Source organism: Urocampus carinirostris, chromosome 19 (assembly GCF_059441175.1).
Source record: "Urocampus carinirostris isolate Australia breed hairy pipefish chromosome 19, RoL_Ucar_1.0, whole genome shotgun sequence".
Lineage (NCBI taxonomy): Eukaryota > Metazoa > Chordata > Actinopteri > Syngnathiformes > Syngnathidae > Urocampus > Urocampus carinirostris.
Genome location: NC_142367.1, coordinates 16,597,679 through 16,612,858, shown reverse-complemented (window position 1 = coordinate 16,612,858; position 15,180 = coordinate 16,597,679). Strand labels below are relative to the sequence as shown.

The 15,180-nt window shown below is 40.4% G+C and overlaps 1 long non-coding RNA gene across 1 annotated transcript; it reads left to right on the top strand.

Moving 5' to 3' along the window:
- Window positions 1-4,358: 4,358 nt before the first annotated feature.
- LOC148347523 (uncharacterized) lies at window positions 4,359-9,310 on the top strand. The gene is made up of 3 exons (XR_015848115.1): window positions 4,359-4,496; window positions 6,939-7,097; window positions 7,189-9,310. It is a non-coding gene; the product is annotated as an uncharacterized LOC148347523 (long non-coding RNA).
- The last annotated feature ends 5,870 nt before the right edge of the window (window positions 9,311-15,180 follow it).

Sequence of the window (15,180 nt, the reverse complement as noted above, 5' to 3'; positions counted from 1 at the left end):
TTGTGCTGGGCGTATTTGCTCTACACAGGCCTCCAGGCAGATCGTACTCCTTGAACTCACGGTACCATGGGAGGACCGTATTGAGGAGGCCAATGAGAGAAAGAGGGTAAAATATGCTGAGCTGGTGGAGGAGTGTCGGAGAAACGGGTGGAAAGCATAATGTGAGCCTATGGAGGAGGGGGACAGAGGCTTTGCTGGCCAGTCTCTCAGCAGGGCTTACAAAATCTTGGACATCACAGGGGCCGAAAGGCAAAGGGCCGATGAGGAGGTCACAGATGATGCAGAAGTAGCCTCAAGGTGGAACTGGTTGAGAAGAAGTACAATGTGGGTGAAGAAGCTCTACCTGGACACAAGTTGGGGTCTGATCAACCCCACCTGGGTCACCTGGGTAAGGGTGTTTGATGTTTGAAGGACCCGAAGCTCCACGTGACCCCAGGTAACATCGCAGATGATCTGTCCAGGTTGCATCAGTCGATGTAGAGTGGAGAAAATAAGTATTTAAGCACCCTGCTACTTTACTATTTCTCCCACTTAGAAATCATGGGGGGTTCTGAAATTGTCATCATAGGTGCATGTCCACTGTGAGAGAGATAAACTAAAAAGAAAAATCCTGAAATAACATTGCATGATTTTCTTAACGATTCGTTTGTGTGATATAGCTGCAAATAAGTATTTTAACACTTGAGAAAATAACTGTTACTATTTGGTACAGTAGCCTTTGTTTGCTGTTAAAGAGGTCTTTCACCAGGTTTGCACACACTGCAGGAGGGATCTTGGCCCACTCCTCCACACAGATCTTCTCTAGATCAGTCAGGTTTCTGGTCTGTCGCTGAGAAACACGGAGTTTGAGCTCCCACCAAAGACTTTCGATTGAATCCAGGTCTAGAGACTGGCTGGGCCGTGCTAGAACCTTGATATGCTTCTTACGGAGCCACTCTTTGGTTTTTCTGGCTGTGTGCTTCGGGTTGTTGTCATGTTGGAAGACCCAGCCACGACCCATCTTCAATGCTTTGACTGAGGGAAGGAGGTTGTATCGTCTCTTTAATGCAGTGAACTCGTCCTGTCCCATGTGCAGAAAAACACCCCCGAAGCATGATGCTACCACCCCCATGCTTAAGAGTAGGGATAGTGTTCTTCTCTTTGTAGGCTTCATTCATCTTCCTCCAAACATGCTTGGTGGAATTATGACCAAAAAGTTCTATTTTGGTCTCATCTGACCACAAAACTTTTTCTCATGACTCCTCTGTATCATCCAAATGGTCATGTGCAAACTTAAGACGGGTCTTGACATGTTCTGGTTTAGGCAGGGGAACTTTTCGCACCATGCATGATTTCAAACCATGATGTCTTCGTGTATTACCTACAGTAACCTTGGAAACCGGAGTACCAGCTCTATTCCGGGCTGATTCCTCACCTTTTGTAGAATCATTGAGACTCCACGAGGTGATATCTTGCATGGGGCTCCACTCCGATTGAGATTGACCGTCATGTTTAGCTTCTTCTATTTTCTAATGATTGTACCAACAGTGGACCTTTTTTCACCAAGCTGCTTGGCAATTACTCCGTAGCCCTTTCCAGCCTTGTGGAGGTGTACAGTTTTGTCTCTGGTGTCTTAGGACAGCTCTTTGGTCTTCGCTATGTTACAAGTTGAAGTCTTACTGATTGAATGGGGTCGACAGGTGTCTTTATGCAGCTCATGACCTCAAACAGGTGCATCCGATTCAGGACGATACATGGAGTCCAGGTGGACTTCTAATGGGCGGACTAACAGGTCTTTCAGGGTCAGAATTTAAGATGATACACAGGTGTATATATTTGCAGCTATATCACACAAATAAAATGTTAAAAAAAGCATGCATTGTAATTTCTGGATTTTTCTTTTTAGTTTATCTCTTTCACAGTGGACATGCAACCACGATGAAACTTTCAGACCACTTCATGATTTCTAAGTGGGAGAATGAGCAAAATAGCAGGGTGTTCATATACTTATTTTCTTCACTGTGTGTTAAAAGCAAAAGCCACACGGTCTCAAACCGGGGACCTTTCCAGGTCTTTTTTTAGGTAAAAACATAAATATGTGAAAAATGAGAAGAAACTGCTGAAAATGCTGAACAAACGTTCTCCGTCAAGGCACCAGATGGAAGAAAATCCGTTTTCGGAAGGGAGCCCGGCCTTCACCAAGACAAAAATAAGAGGCCCTCAAACAGCTGGCAACCACAGAAGAAAAAAACTGGTTGAATGAGGGCTACAGAGGGTGAGGGGGAGTGAGAGCAGCAGTGAAAGAGTCACTTTGAGAAGGAGTGTGGGAGGCAAAGGGGGGAGAGGCTTGAGAAGAACAAGGAGGAGAGAAGAGGACGAAGAACGTGAGAAGAATCGGACACGCAACGCAAGACGGAAAGTTCACGCCGTACTGCAGGAAAAACAAATGCAGACTTTCTGAAAATAAGTCTTCTGGCACTACATTCGAACGAGCTAATCTGATCAACGGCAGGAAAAAGGAAAACCAAGGAGGAGGTCCTCATGAGACCCTCTGCAAAACAGTAAAGGACACATGTACTACCAAGTTTAGGAGAACAGCTACCAGTTGAGGTAAGCGTGTTTTGACAACCACCTGTATAACTAAATAGTGGGACATTGTTTTTGTTTACATGTTAGCATGCAAATATATTTTGTTGTTTACTATTTAAAAAGTTGGCCTGAGCCTGCCAAGTGTGCAAAGAGGTCACGTTCTAAATTTAGCAGGTGGTTAACATTTTCACAACTGCAAAGACCGCCGCGACTGTTTCACAACAATATAACACTTGTCTGGATTTTTTTTACTGGGAAAATATATTGTAGAACCACGGATTGAACTTTTCATCATTATGAAGGATTTGCATATGTTTTTAATCACTAAAATTGGATAAAAGTGTTATTTTGAAAGGTGGTTTACATTTTCACAGCTGGGAAAAAGGTGATTAAGTCAACTAAAGTTCATTTGTGACGCCCTTAATCACAAGAGACTCAAAGGGCAGCAAAGACCACATACTATTAGAGACTATTATGACACTATCCCCTGATCTGAAACCGACATGAGGGCAAGGAAAAACTCAAAAACCCAGGGATGAGTCAAGTTAAGTCATGTTTATTTGTGACACCCTTAATCACAAAGAATCTCAAAGGGCAGCACAGACCACATACTGTTAGAGACTATCATGACACCTTCCCCTGATCTAAAACCGACATGAGGGCAAGGAAAAAGTCAAAAACCTCAGGATGAGTCAAGTCAAGTCATGTTCATTTGTGACGCCCTTAATCACAAAGAGTCTCAAAAAGCTGCACAGACCACAGATTATTGCAAACTACAGACTATTACGACACCATCCCCTGATCTAAAACCGACATGAGGGCAAGGAAAAACTCAAAAACCTTTATCAAATACCTTTTTGACAGAAATCCTATTTTCAAATATTGTAGTTAATTTGAAGCTTTTTTTTCCCAATGTATTATACTTTATAAAACAAAATATACCTACGTATGCTAACATAGTGATGCTTTGGCCCCCAAGCTAATTCACCAATAATTGCCCGTTGACATGTTTGTGTCTGCCCTATGAAGGTATCAAGTCCTCTAAAATAATTGTTTTGAAAGAAATCATGTTTTTTTACAATTGTTTTGTTAGTTCAAAGCTTTTTTTTATAATTGATTATATTCCTTCAAAATCAATAGTCAGGTATGATTATTATTTACGAGTTATTTTTCGGTTGAAATAAATGTACTGTATTTTATTTTATTGTTCGGAATTAATAAAACTTGGACAATAGTCTGTGAAAAAAAGTCGGGCGATTTACATTTTAAAAGATAGCATAAATTCAGACTTTAAATAAAAGAGACTAGATTTTATTGTTAAAATCAAAGATGATTATTATAAAGTAATGATGAAGTCTACGTGAACGGGAATTTAGCAGGGATTTGCGATAAGTATTTTCTCAAAAAATACATCGAATAAGTGAAAAAAAAGATAAAATTTATTTTCTATCGTTAAAATGTAAAACGTGCGACATTATATGCCTTTTATTAGCAACAGTATTCGATTTGATTGGCACGTTAGGCAGCCAGTATATTTTTGGGTTTTTATCCTCTTTTGTTGCATTATAATTTTGAAAGACTGTATAATAATTCCGAAAATATCACCTTTATTGTTGAATTATTAAATTCTAAAATATACTTTACATAAAAGGACGAGAGTATTCTATTTTATTGACACCTTAAGCAGCCAATGAAATCGCAGTTCCGTACGTACAGCATCGTCAAGCCTTTTTTTCCTTATACGTTATTTTATTTTATTTTAATGCGTTTTTGTACAAAATAATGTCACAAAGCGCACGTAAGTAGACGTTTACGATTACGTGTGAAGATTTCAAGCGATAAAAAGTAAGTTAAAGGAATGCAAGTGTTGGCTTTTGGACATGGCTGCAACGAAGAGCAAAAAATAGAAAACATAATCCCAGTCGATAGTAAGTAAGTTTTATGAGATCAATTATCGAGTTTTAATGTGTTATGATGCTGTTAGAATCACCCCTAAACGATAAGATATGGTCGCGAAATCGAGAAGGAATTAAATTCTATTGAGACGTGTACTTATTTCAAAATAAAAGGGCAAAAATGCTGTTAAAAGCAGGCTGGTCGGATAGAACTTAATTGTGCCTCGCTCAAAATGTCTTTTATGAGAGACAAATTATTGCCAGATGCAAGTAAAGGAGTTAAATACCTGTTAGCTTACTCAATACTTAGATATATCGCACTAAACACATTTGCTTATTTATCTTTTATTTGTGAATGTCACATAGGGGGGCATTACAATGTATTTTGTGGGCTCTAAAACGCAGTCCTGTGTGTCCACATTTTTGTTCCCTTCATCACTTTTGACTTAGTTGATATATTTATTGTGAGTGCTTCTTGTTACAGAAGAGAGCTCCATTTGGGTTTGTTGGGTTAGTCAGATTAACAGTTATCAATGTCACAATGTGATCGTGGAGTGGACCCAATGGCAGGGAAGCAGGAAACGAGGCCAGTGTGTTCAAAAAAGATGTTTGATAACGTCTGGCAGGAACAAAGTCACCAAAATTGTTGAATGTAATTGAAAATAATCGTCTTTATTGTCATTGATAACAATGTAGTAAACGAGATTAGACATGTCACTCCAAGGTAAACGTAATGAAGACTTGAAAGAGAAAAATATGAAGTTGTGCTTCGAGAATGGTTTAAGTTATAATAATGGTTCGATGTTTGTGAATGAAAAAAGAATAGCGCATCATAAAAATAGAGGGACGAAAAGAACATTCAGCAGCAACAAATAGAAATTTAAAAAACAGTTTTATATGCTCATTTAGGGTGGTGATGGCCCTGAGGAAGAAGCATTCTCTGAGCCTGTTCTTGTTTTGAGGGACCTGTAGCCCCTACCGAAAGACAACAGGTCAAAGTGGGAGGTTGAGGTGGGAAGAGTCTTTTATCATGTTGACGGCCCTGCTCAATATTACAAGCCGGCAATGTCCTCTGGACTGAGCAGAGAGTAGCTGATGATCTTCTGGGCTGTGTTGATGACTAAACAATTGAGAAACTATCTAAACCAGAAACAAACAACCCTAACATAGTATACATAATGCTCTGCCCCCTGAGATTGGATCTGCAACCTCAGTGGATGTCAAGATGACTAATTTGGATCACCTGTGCCCGCTTGTTTGGCGCCAGCCGCTGCGGGCTACCTGATTGGTTCCCTGTCCTTTTTAAGCCCAGTCCTTGCACTCTCCTGTTGTCAGTCCGTCAGCGAACCTCTGTTTCTACAAGGCAAGCACATTGACTCTGACTGCCGTCGGTCCCGCTTTTTGCATCCGTTTTTCTACCCGTTTGTTCCTGATCTCCCCGTTTGTCTCCAGTTTCGACCTGTTTTTGTCCACGACGATGTTTGCTCTCCCGTCCCGACTTACGACCTGATTTTGATCCTGACCACGTTTTTGCTCTCCTGTCCCATCTATTGACCTGGTTTTTCCGTCCTTGACACTGCCATCTCCCGCTCCGGAAGATCTACTTCCGTATTCGGATCACGATCCGATTGTGTGAGCGGCTTGCTTCCCGCGTCCAGCGAGCACCGGATCGCGGGCGCTGCCCTTCCTCTTTCTATCATTAAACTTGTGGTTAACGGTACGTAATTGGGTCCTGATTCCGTTCTGGTTGTGACAGTGGAACTGTTAACACCTAGGCTTAAAGCACACTTCTATTCAATAGCTTATGAATGACCTATATTTCATGTTGACGATATCTGTGTATTAGTTATTGCAACATCCGTTGCAGCCTTGTCATACTCAAAGGGGATTACCTGATGCTAGTCCCTTCTCAAGATTTCTTAATTTTCCTCATGTTGAGGTTTTTCAGTTTTTCCTTGCCCTCATGTAGGTTTTAGATCAGGGCATAGTGGAATAATAGTCTATAGTTTTCAATAGTATGTGCAGCCTTTTGAGACTCCTTCTGATTAAGGGCTATACAAAAGAACAGGACTTGACTATGCTGTTGGACCATTCAATATAAAGGCTAGGGTTGTGGGGCGATTTTGATGCAGGTGTGCGCAGTTCAATCACTCCCCCCCAGTTGGCTTGCCAGTTCCTGACTACCAAAGCACAGCCAATCCCGAGATGATAGTGGCTCATCCTAAAAATATCAAGCTTGAAATTTGCTCTATTTTAACTAAACACTCACATTGGAGCTGCTTCAGGCTCTGAAATCAATATACAGTGTGTCTTGCTTTCAAAATTATAAAGGGAAACGTTTTTTTTAGGCTTTGAGATAATTTCAGGGATTGAGGGTGAAATTATATAGTAGAAAGTGTGGTACAGGGTGGAGTCGTAGTTGAAAATAACATGCTCCCATTCAAGTTGTTAACTCCGGCCAATTTCTCTCATCAGAAACAAAGTGAAACCTACCCAATTTCCAAAGGAAACTCAGCATGGACTGGAAAAAGGACTTCCTCCATGTTCTGACCAAAGCTTGGGAGAAACTTCAAGGGCTGCCGCAAGCCGACCCCCTTGAAATCGGCGCCTTCTGCGTGATCGTCATCTTCACCAGTAAGCCGAGTGAAAATTAAATAAACCCACATTCAATTCTTTCTGCCTGTCATTAAAAATATGGCTTTTTCTTTCTTTTTTTCAACCACAGTGACGTTCCTCGCCATGGTAATAGGTTCCTGCTTCAAGTGCTGCTGTTGTGCAGAGAGAAGATATCAGGTTTCCAGAGTAGAGCCCATTTGAAGATGAAAAGACTTAAAGGGGAAATTGTGATGCATCTGAAGGAACGAGCCAAGTACAATTCGATCGCTTTCAAAATTCAGTCGGCCACTTGGGGAGTGAAGATGAAGCAGATCCCAAACAATGAAACATGACCTGGCTGTCAATTCCTCGCTGAAAAGGACACATTGACATCAATAGGAGAGGAGCATTACTTTCTTTATGAGTACAGTACGGTAGTTTTCTACTAGCTATGCTAGATGTGTTTACAAAATTAACGGCATTAAAAGTCAGTTGAGGCTAATATTTAAGAGTGTGATGCAATAAATAGATTTCAAGGGAATTGAATACAGTATAACCTCGATTTCCATGGTTATTCTGCTCTATTACCACATATAGTGATTTTATGCACAGTTTTCATCATCTGGCGCAAACTGCCGCGGGTTCTGATTGGCTCCCTGTCAGTATTTAAGCCGAGTCCTGTCAATCCCCGGTTGTCAGTCCGTCTGCAAATCTCCATGTATACAAGGCAAGCCTTTTTCGACCCTGACCCCTGCCTGGCCCGTTTTTGCTCCTGTTTGTCTCCGGCTACAAGTTTTGATCCCGATCACGTCTGATCTCCCGTCCCGGCTTACGAGACCTTTTTGTTCCCGACTACGTCTACTCTCCCGTTCTGGCTTACGACTCGTTCCCGACCCCGACCACGTCTTTCTCTCCCAGTCCCGGTTACCGACCAGGTTTCCACCCCTGACACCGCCATCACTAGCTACAGAAGATCCACTTCCGTGTTCGGATCACAATCCGAGTACCAGAGTGACTTGCTTCCCGTGCCCAGCGAATACTGGATCGTGGGCACAGCCCTTCCTCTCTCTTTTAATAAAACTTGCAAGGGGGTCCTGTTTCCGGTCTGGTTCTGACACATGGGGTTTGTGGCACAGAGCTGACGGACACAAGAAACCTCCTCCTTACTCTGGACATTTCGATTATATTTTCTGCCCCGTAGGCGAAAATGCCACAGTTGTATCCATCCATATATCGAGGATGTCACAGTTGTATGCATCCATATATATGGTAAGTCTATGTTTCTGGCAACAGATTGGACGCAGCTACGTAGCTCACTATTGGAGCAAACAAGCAAGGTACTTTGTTGATTTTGGAGAGTGACACATATTAAATTATTTTAATTTATGTCAGAAGCTAAACAACGGGTTTTTTCAATTGTCACTCGTTTTGGAAATGATACATTCGGATTGCTCCAATCAGCCGCCAGGAAACAGAAGGCAGTTCTCCGATTTTTCGAGTGTAAAGTGAAGTATGTATTTATCATTGGGACCGATTGAAAGGGAAAAAAACTGAAATGCAATGAGGATGCAAAAGTTAAAACGTGAAATGAAAAGGGAATACTGTACTCTATTTCTACTCAGGCACTTTTTTTTTTAAAAGTACATTTTTGTTTTTGATATACCATGTTGTATTATACTGTAACATTATTGTAACTTATATTTGAATACAGGAAACATTTCATCAGACTGTCAACATTTGACTCATTCACTGCCATTTACCAAGTGACAATGAAGGAGAGAACACGGTGTTTTCCAAGGATTCTTTATTAATAAACTATAATGAAAGATGACGATTATAGTGTGTTGTAGTACTGTATGCATTTTTTCCTTGTTTTTACTAGCGCAACTTGTTTATTTCGATTTTTCTTGAATCCAATCTTCGGTTATTGAAACGAAGATTTTAGGCATAAAATACTGTTCACATTCCATATTTATTTAAAGGGACAGTGTGTAAAATTTAGTGCTAGTGGTACAAAAAACGTTGATTTGAATACTAAGTGAAAACACATGAACCATACCAATGTTTTTTTTCATACAAAGTCATAGGTTGAGACATTTTTATTTCTTTTACAAAAGTGGAATCCCTACTTATGTTGCAGCCCTTTTTGTACTGGTTTTCATTTGCATTAGATAACAGTGCCATCTGGTGGTCAAATATTACACACTAGGGCTTTGAAAAAAACTCAATTGTAATAAAACGTTTTAATGAAATGGCGTGGCCTTCTTGTTGAAGTTTCTTATGTAAGATTTTTGTTTTAAAAATAATAATAAATAGGTACAATTATGATCAAATTCCTTTATTTCCGTTAGGTTCAGGCATTGTCAGAGAAACGGATCTCAAATGATAACACAAAATGAGCAATTATTTACAGAAAATGAATCTTATTGGATAGTGTAAAGAAACAGAACAACAAATTTACTAAGTTCTTCAGAATTCAAAGACGTCAAAGCCATTCCGTTTGAAATAATCTGTGGTCTGTGCAGCTCTTTGAGACTTTTTGTGATAAAGGGCTTCGAAAATAAATATGACGGGCCCTTCTCAAGGTTTCTTCATTTACCTCATGTTGAGGTTTTGGGTTTTTCCTTACCCTCATGTAGGTTTTAGATCAGGGGATGGTGTAATAATAATCTGTGGTCTGGGCAGCCCTTTGAGACTCCTTGTGATTGAGGGTGTCACGTATAAACAAAGCTTCAGCTAAATATTAGCGTGTAGCCTAAATGCCATCAAAAGACGCTTCTCCTCCCAAATTTATTTTTTAAATTAAATAAAGAATTAAATGTATCTAAAAAAATATTTCGATTGTTTGTCCAAAGTTTGTTGGCAAATGCGTGCTTGTTCGGGCGTCCGCATTTAGGCTACACGCAAGTTAGCTGAAGCTAAAAGAATAACAAGATATTTTGCCGATATAATATGTAATATGGACTCAAGAGCAACAATCATAAACATTTAATTTAGTGCTGAAAACCTGAGCATTTTTGATGAGTGCCTCGGTCCAATCTTTTCTCTTGAATGTATTTAACCACAACTCTCTTCTTTTCCTTTGCCAGGATTGTCTGCTAGAATCCTGTAAAACTTCAATTTGTGACCGCTAACATTCTTTCTCCGATTCTGGCACAAAAACGCATGATAGCAACTAGCAGCAACGACAACTTTCTTTTCCTCTGTCTTCTGACCAACTATTGTTTTGCCTCCAGCTTCGGCTGTGACATAGGTTATTAAACCGGCATCTATTTTGATTATACAAAGCTAAACCTTCATACCTGTCAACCTCCACAGCTCCATGGCCTTACAAAATGTCGTATTTTCCCTTACAAAATATAAAATAATCTTACATCGTATTTTTTTGCAAACGTGTTTATTTATGTAGTTTAACATTTTATATTCTACATGTGTTTCGTTATATCATATATATTGTTAATTAACATTTTGTTTTGAGACACTGAGTTGCTCGACATGAATGAGGTTTATTATAAAAAAGTTCAAAACTTAAGTAGCTTGGGCGTTCACCGTAGGAGGAAAAAATACATGCAAATATAATTAAGTGGAATAATACATTTTCTTATTCAAATTATGAATTCATTTTCTGCATTAAATTATTGTTGGTAATATACTGATTAAAGGGATAACCACAAACTTGTCTTTTTTTCATTTTCTCCTTTTTTATACAACATAATAATTCGTAAAATAATGCATCAAAGCAAGTGAGTCATTTGAGGGCCGGCTCTCTTTAATGAGTTGAGCTGAAAAAGCCGGTTCTCTAAAAAGAGACGGACTTCCTTTCACTACATAACCACCACATGAAATCCGAGGCGGCAGACGCATGCGCACAGTAGCATCAAACCGCTCGCTTTGTTTGCAACGGAAAAAAAACGATACCGAGATAGAGGCTACCGCGGCGAACTCGTTTGACTTGATTGGTTTGCCGTTTCGTCATAGTCTGTGTATACCGGATGGTACCCATAATTGACAAATTAGCGTTTTTCCGTACAGATTTTCTTGTACGTCGTACACGTCTTAAAATGCATAATAAACGCACTTCGGCAAAAACTTACAGGTTGACAGGTATGAACCTTTAGCATGTACCCTATTGTTTCGCCCTAGCTTTTGCCTCCAGGCAAAGCCCCCCCACCAGATATGTCACAATGTTAACAAACGAAAGGGTCTATAATCCGACATAGATGCGGTTGCTGTGAGTACCCAAGAACTCTTTGTGACATCCTGTCTTTAATACATCGAAGTGTGAAATTTCCCTGGAAACAGCCAAACATAAACCATGACACGATGTCAGTGTAGATACAATACATTCAGTAGATTCTGTAAGACACTATCTCGTTTATTACCAGCTTCCTTTTTTGACTTCAGCAGTCAATATTTTGTGTAAACATTAACCAGGGTCGCTGTGTTCACACAACCGCTCCATTCGGACACGCTTGAGGCCTGGTAACATTTTGTCGAGATTCGAATAGTTCCCGGGTTCCTCTGCTGCTGCCGGAGGACATAAACTATGGTCAGACTTTGTTTAAACCCATTGAGAATCGAGAGAAGGATTTAGAGCAACATGGCGGCGGTGAGGTAAGTTTGTTGACAATGGTTAGCGACATTAGCTTTCAGTGCCTGAGTCCTGAGCTGTGAATCATTGGGTATTTGGGTATTTATGTATTATATTCCTTGTTCTTTATTATTGTTTTATTTTCAACACAGGGATACTGCTGGAAGTGTGAATTTCCCTACGGGGATGAATAAACTATCTATCTATCTATCTATCTATCTATCTATCTATCTATCTGTCTGTCTGTCTGTCTGTCTGTCTGTCTGTCTGTCTGTCTGTCTGTCTGTCCGTCCGTCCGTCCGTCCGTCCGTCCGTCCGTCCGTCCGTCTGTCTATCTATCTATCTCCATCCATTTATCTATCTATCTATCCATTTATCTATCTATCTATCCATTTATCCATCCATCCATCTATCTATCTATCTATCTATCTATCTATCTATCTATCTATCTATCTATCTATCTATCTATCTATCTATCTATCTATCTATCTATCTATCTATCTGTCTGTCTGTCTGTCTGTCTGTCTGTCTGTCTGTCTGTCTGTCTGTCTGTCTGTCTGTCTGTCTGTCTGTCTGTCTGTCTGTCTGTCTGTCTGTCCGTCCGTCCGTCCGTCCGTCCGTCCGTCCGTCCGTCCGTCCGTCCGTCCGTCCGTCCGTCCGTCCGTCCGTCCGTCCGTCCGTCCGTCCGTCCGTCCGTCCGTCCGTCCAAACCAACCACCTACCTACCTACCTACCTATCTATCTATCTATATAATCCAAACTCATGCCCGGTCTTTATTACACTCAGGCCTTAATGGGGCCCTAAGCAAAATTAGATAATGAGCCCCTTATTACTTGATCATGGGCTGAACGGCGGATGGGGGGTTAGCACGCAGCCCCATGGTGCGGAGGTTCAGGGTTCAAGTCCAGCTACCGCAGCCTCCCTGTGTGGAGTTTGCATGTTCTCCCTGTGCTTGCGTGGGTTTCCTCCGGGAACTCCGGTTTCCTCCCACATTCTAAAGACATGCATGTCAGGTTAATTGGCCGGTCCAAATTGTCCCTAGGTGTGAATGAGCGAGCGAGTTTTCTGCGACTGGCTGGCAACCAGTTCAGGGTGTCCCCTGCCCACTGCCAGATAGCTGGGATGGGCTCCAACACACCCGCAAGTCTTCTGAAGATAATCGATGCAGATAATGGATGGATGGATAGTCATTGCCAATGGTGTTAAATAGTGTAGCTTTTTGTCTTTGTCTACTTCCGTCCGCCATGGTGTCATCACGTGGTTAGGTCTTGTGTGTACAAAGGTTCAAAAGATAAATTTGGCTTAAAAGTTTAGATCTGAGGGCGGCACGGCGGTTAACGCGTCCGCGTCACAGTTTTGAGGTCATGGGTTCAAATCCAGCTATCAGCCTTCCTGTGCAGAGTTTGCATGTTCTCTCCGTGCTTGCGTGGGTTTCCTCCGGGCACTCCAGTATCCTCCCACATTCCAAAAACATGCACGTCAGGTTAATTGGTCGGTCCAAATTGTCCATAGGTGTGAATGAGCGAGTGAATTTTCTGCGACTAGCTGGCAAGCAGTTCAGGGTGTCCCCTGCTCACTTCGAAGACGGCTGGGTTGGACTCCAGCACCCCCGTGACCCTACTGAGGATAAGCAGTGCAGATAATGGTTGGATGGATGGATATTACTTGATCATTTGCATACAGACTAGAACTCATTCCATGTTGTATTTCAGGTGTGGGCAATAATTTGGAGTCAGGGGCCACAGCAGGTTCAAAAGTTTTGGCCAAGGGGCCGATCTTAGAAGAAAATATACCGGTACATGCAGACATTTACATGGTATAGTTATTTTGAACTTGATGAGTCTCATCAATTTGGTCTTGAAACAATCACGATTAAAGCAAAATAATATACAAGGTCCCTGTTTCAAGCACTTCATTTGATATTTAGTTTTCAAGCGTTACAGTAGTTGTACTTTTTTCGAAGTATGTTTTTTGTATCGCTGTTGTCGGATTTTTGTTGAAGTTCAGTAGTTTTTTGTACTATTTCTGCATTATTTCTTTGGTTGTTCTTCCATAGTAGTAAATTCTTAGTATTTCTATAGTTTTCTTTTTAGTATTACAATAGTGGATTTTTAATTGTATTTCCGTAGTATTTTTGTAGTTTCACAGTACTTTTATGATTTTGGTGTTTTTGGAGTAATACTCGATAATTATTTTTTTGTATTTTTGCACCATTTCTGTTGTATTTTGTAGTATTTGCATTGTAGACAATATAATGCAGATCTGTAGTGTTTCTGTAGTAAATTACTGTAGTATTATTTTAGTAGTATTTTTGTCGTATTTCTTATCATTTTTGTAGTTTTGCTGTGGGTGTGTTTTTGCAGTATTTCTGTGACAATACTTCTATAGTCGTATTTCTGTAGTAATATTTTTTCTGGTAGTGTTTTGTATTATAGTATTATGAAGTGGTATTTTTGTAGTATGTCTGTAGTCGTATTTTTGATGTACTTCCAATGCAGTATTTTAGAAAGATTTTTGTAATTTCTTTGTAGTATTCCCATAGTACTGTTTTTGTCATATATCTTTTGCATGTTTGTAATATTACTGTAGTTGTGTTTTTTTAGTTATTCTGGGGTCATATTTCTGTAGCATTTGCGTCACATTATTTTCGTAGTATTTCTATACCACTTTTTATTTTCCGAAGGTAAGCCAAATGCAGGGTTGGGGAGGGTTACTTTAACTGGATTACTTTCAATTACTTTTGGATTACTCCAATACCAAGTATGCTAAAAAAAGACAAAAGAAACTAAATATGAATAAAATTAATACATTTTGTGCAGGCTTGGGAGTAACGGAATACATGGAACGGCAAAAATGATGTTGGCAAGCTGTTTGGATTTATTTTCAGTTTGTTTCTGTCACATTTTATAGTAGTTTTGACAGAGATCAAAGCCAGGAGAGAAAGCTTACCACGTGTTGTGAGTCATAATTTTATTCATATTTAGTTTATTTTGTCTTTTATTAGCATATTCGGTATTTGGGTAATCCAAAAGTAATTGAAAGTAATCCAGTTAAAGTAACCATATCCAACCCTGGCCAAATGGTATTGTAGTATTTCTGTTTTTTGTTGTTGTAGAAACACGAAAGTGACAATAGGGACAAAGTTGGCACCGAAAAAGTTAACCGCTCTTTGGGGCCCCCGAGTGGACGCTGGGCCCCAAACAGCCGCTTAGTTCGCTTATGCCTTGGGCACACACTTAATCGTTATCACTTTTTACAGCGAACCAGGAGAGCATCAAACCGCCGACGAGATCGATTGGTTCCTGCTGCGTTTGAGTCAAGAGCCATGGGCACTCGGGGGCTTCGTGGTCATGGGGATGTTTGTTCTAGGAGTTCTCTCCCTAATTATCTTCGCCCTGCTGTACGGATGTTGCAGCAATCGAGGAGAGGCGAATGCGAAGAAAAAGCAGCAACGAGAAAACCCCAAAAATGGAGTGATCTAGATGTGTGAGACATTCGGAGAAATGTGGTGAATTCTGGACCAAGGCTTT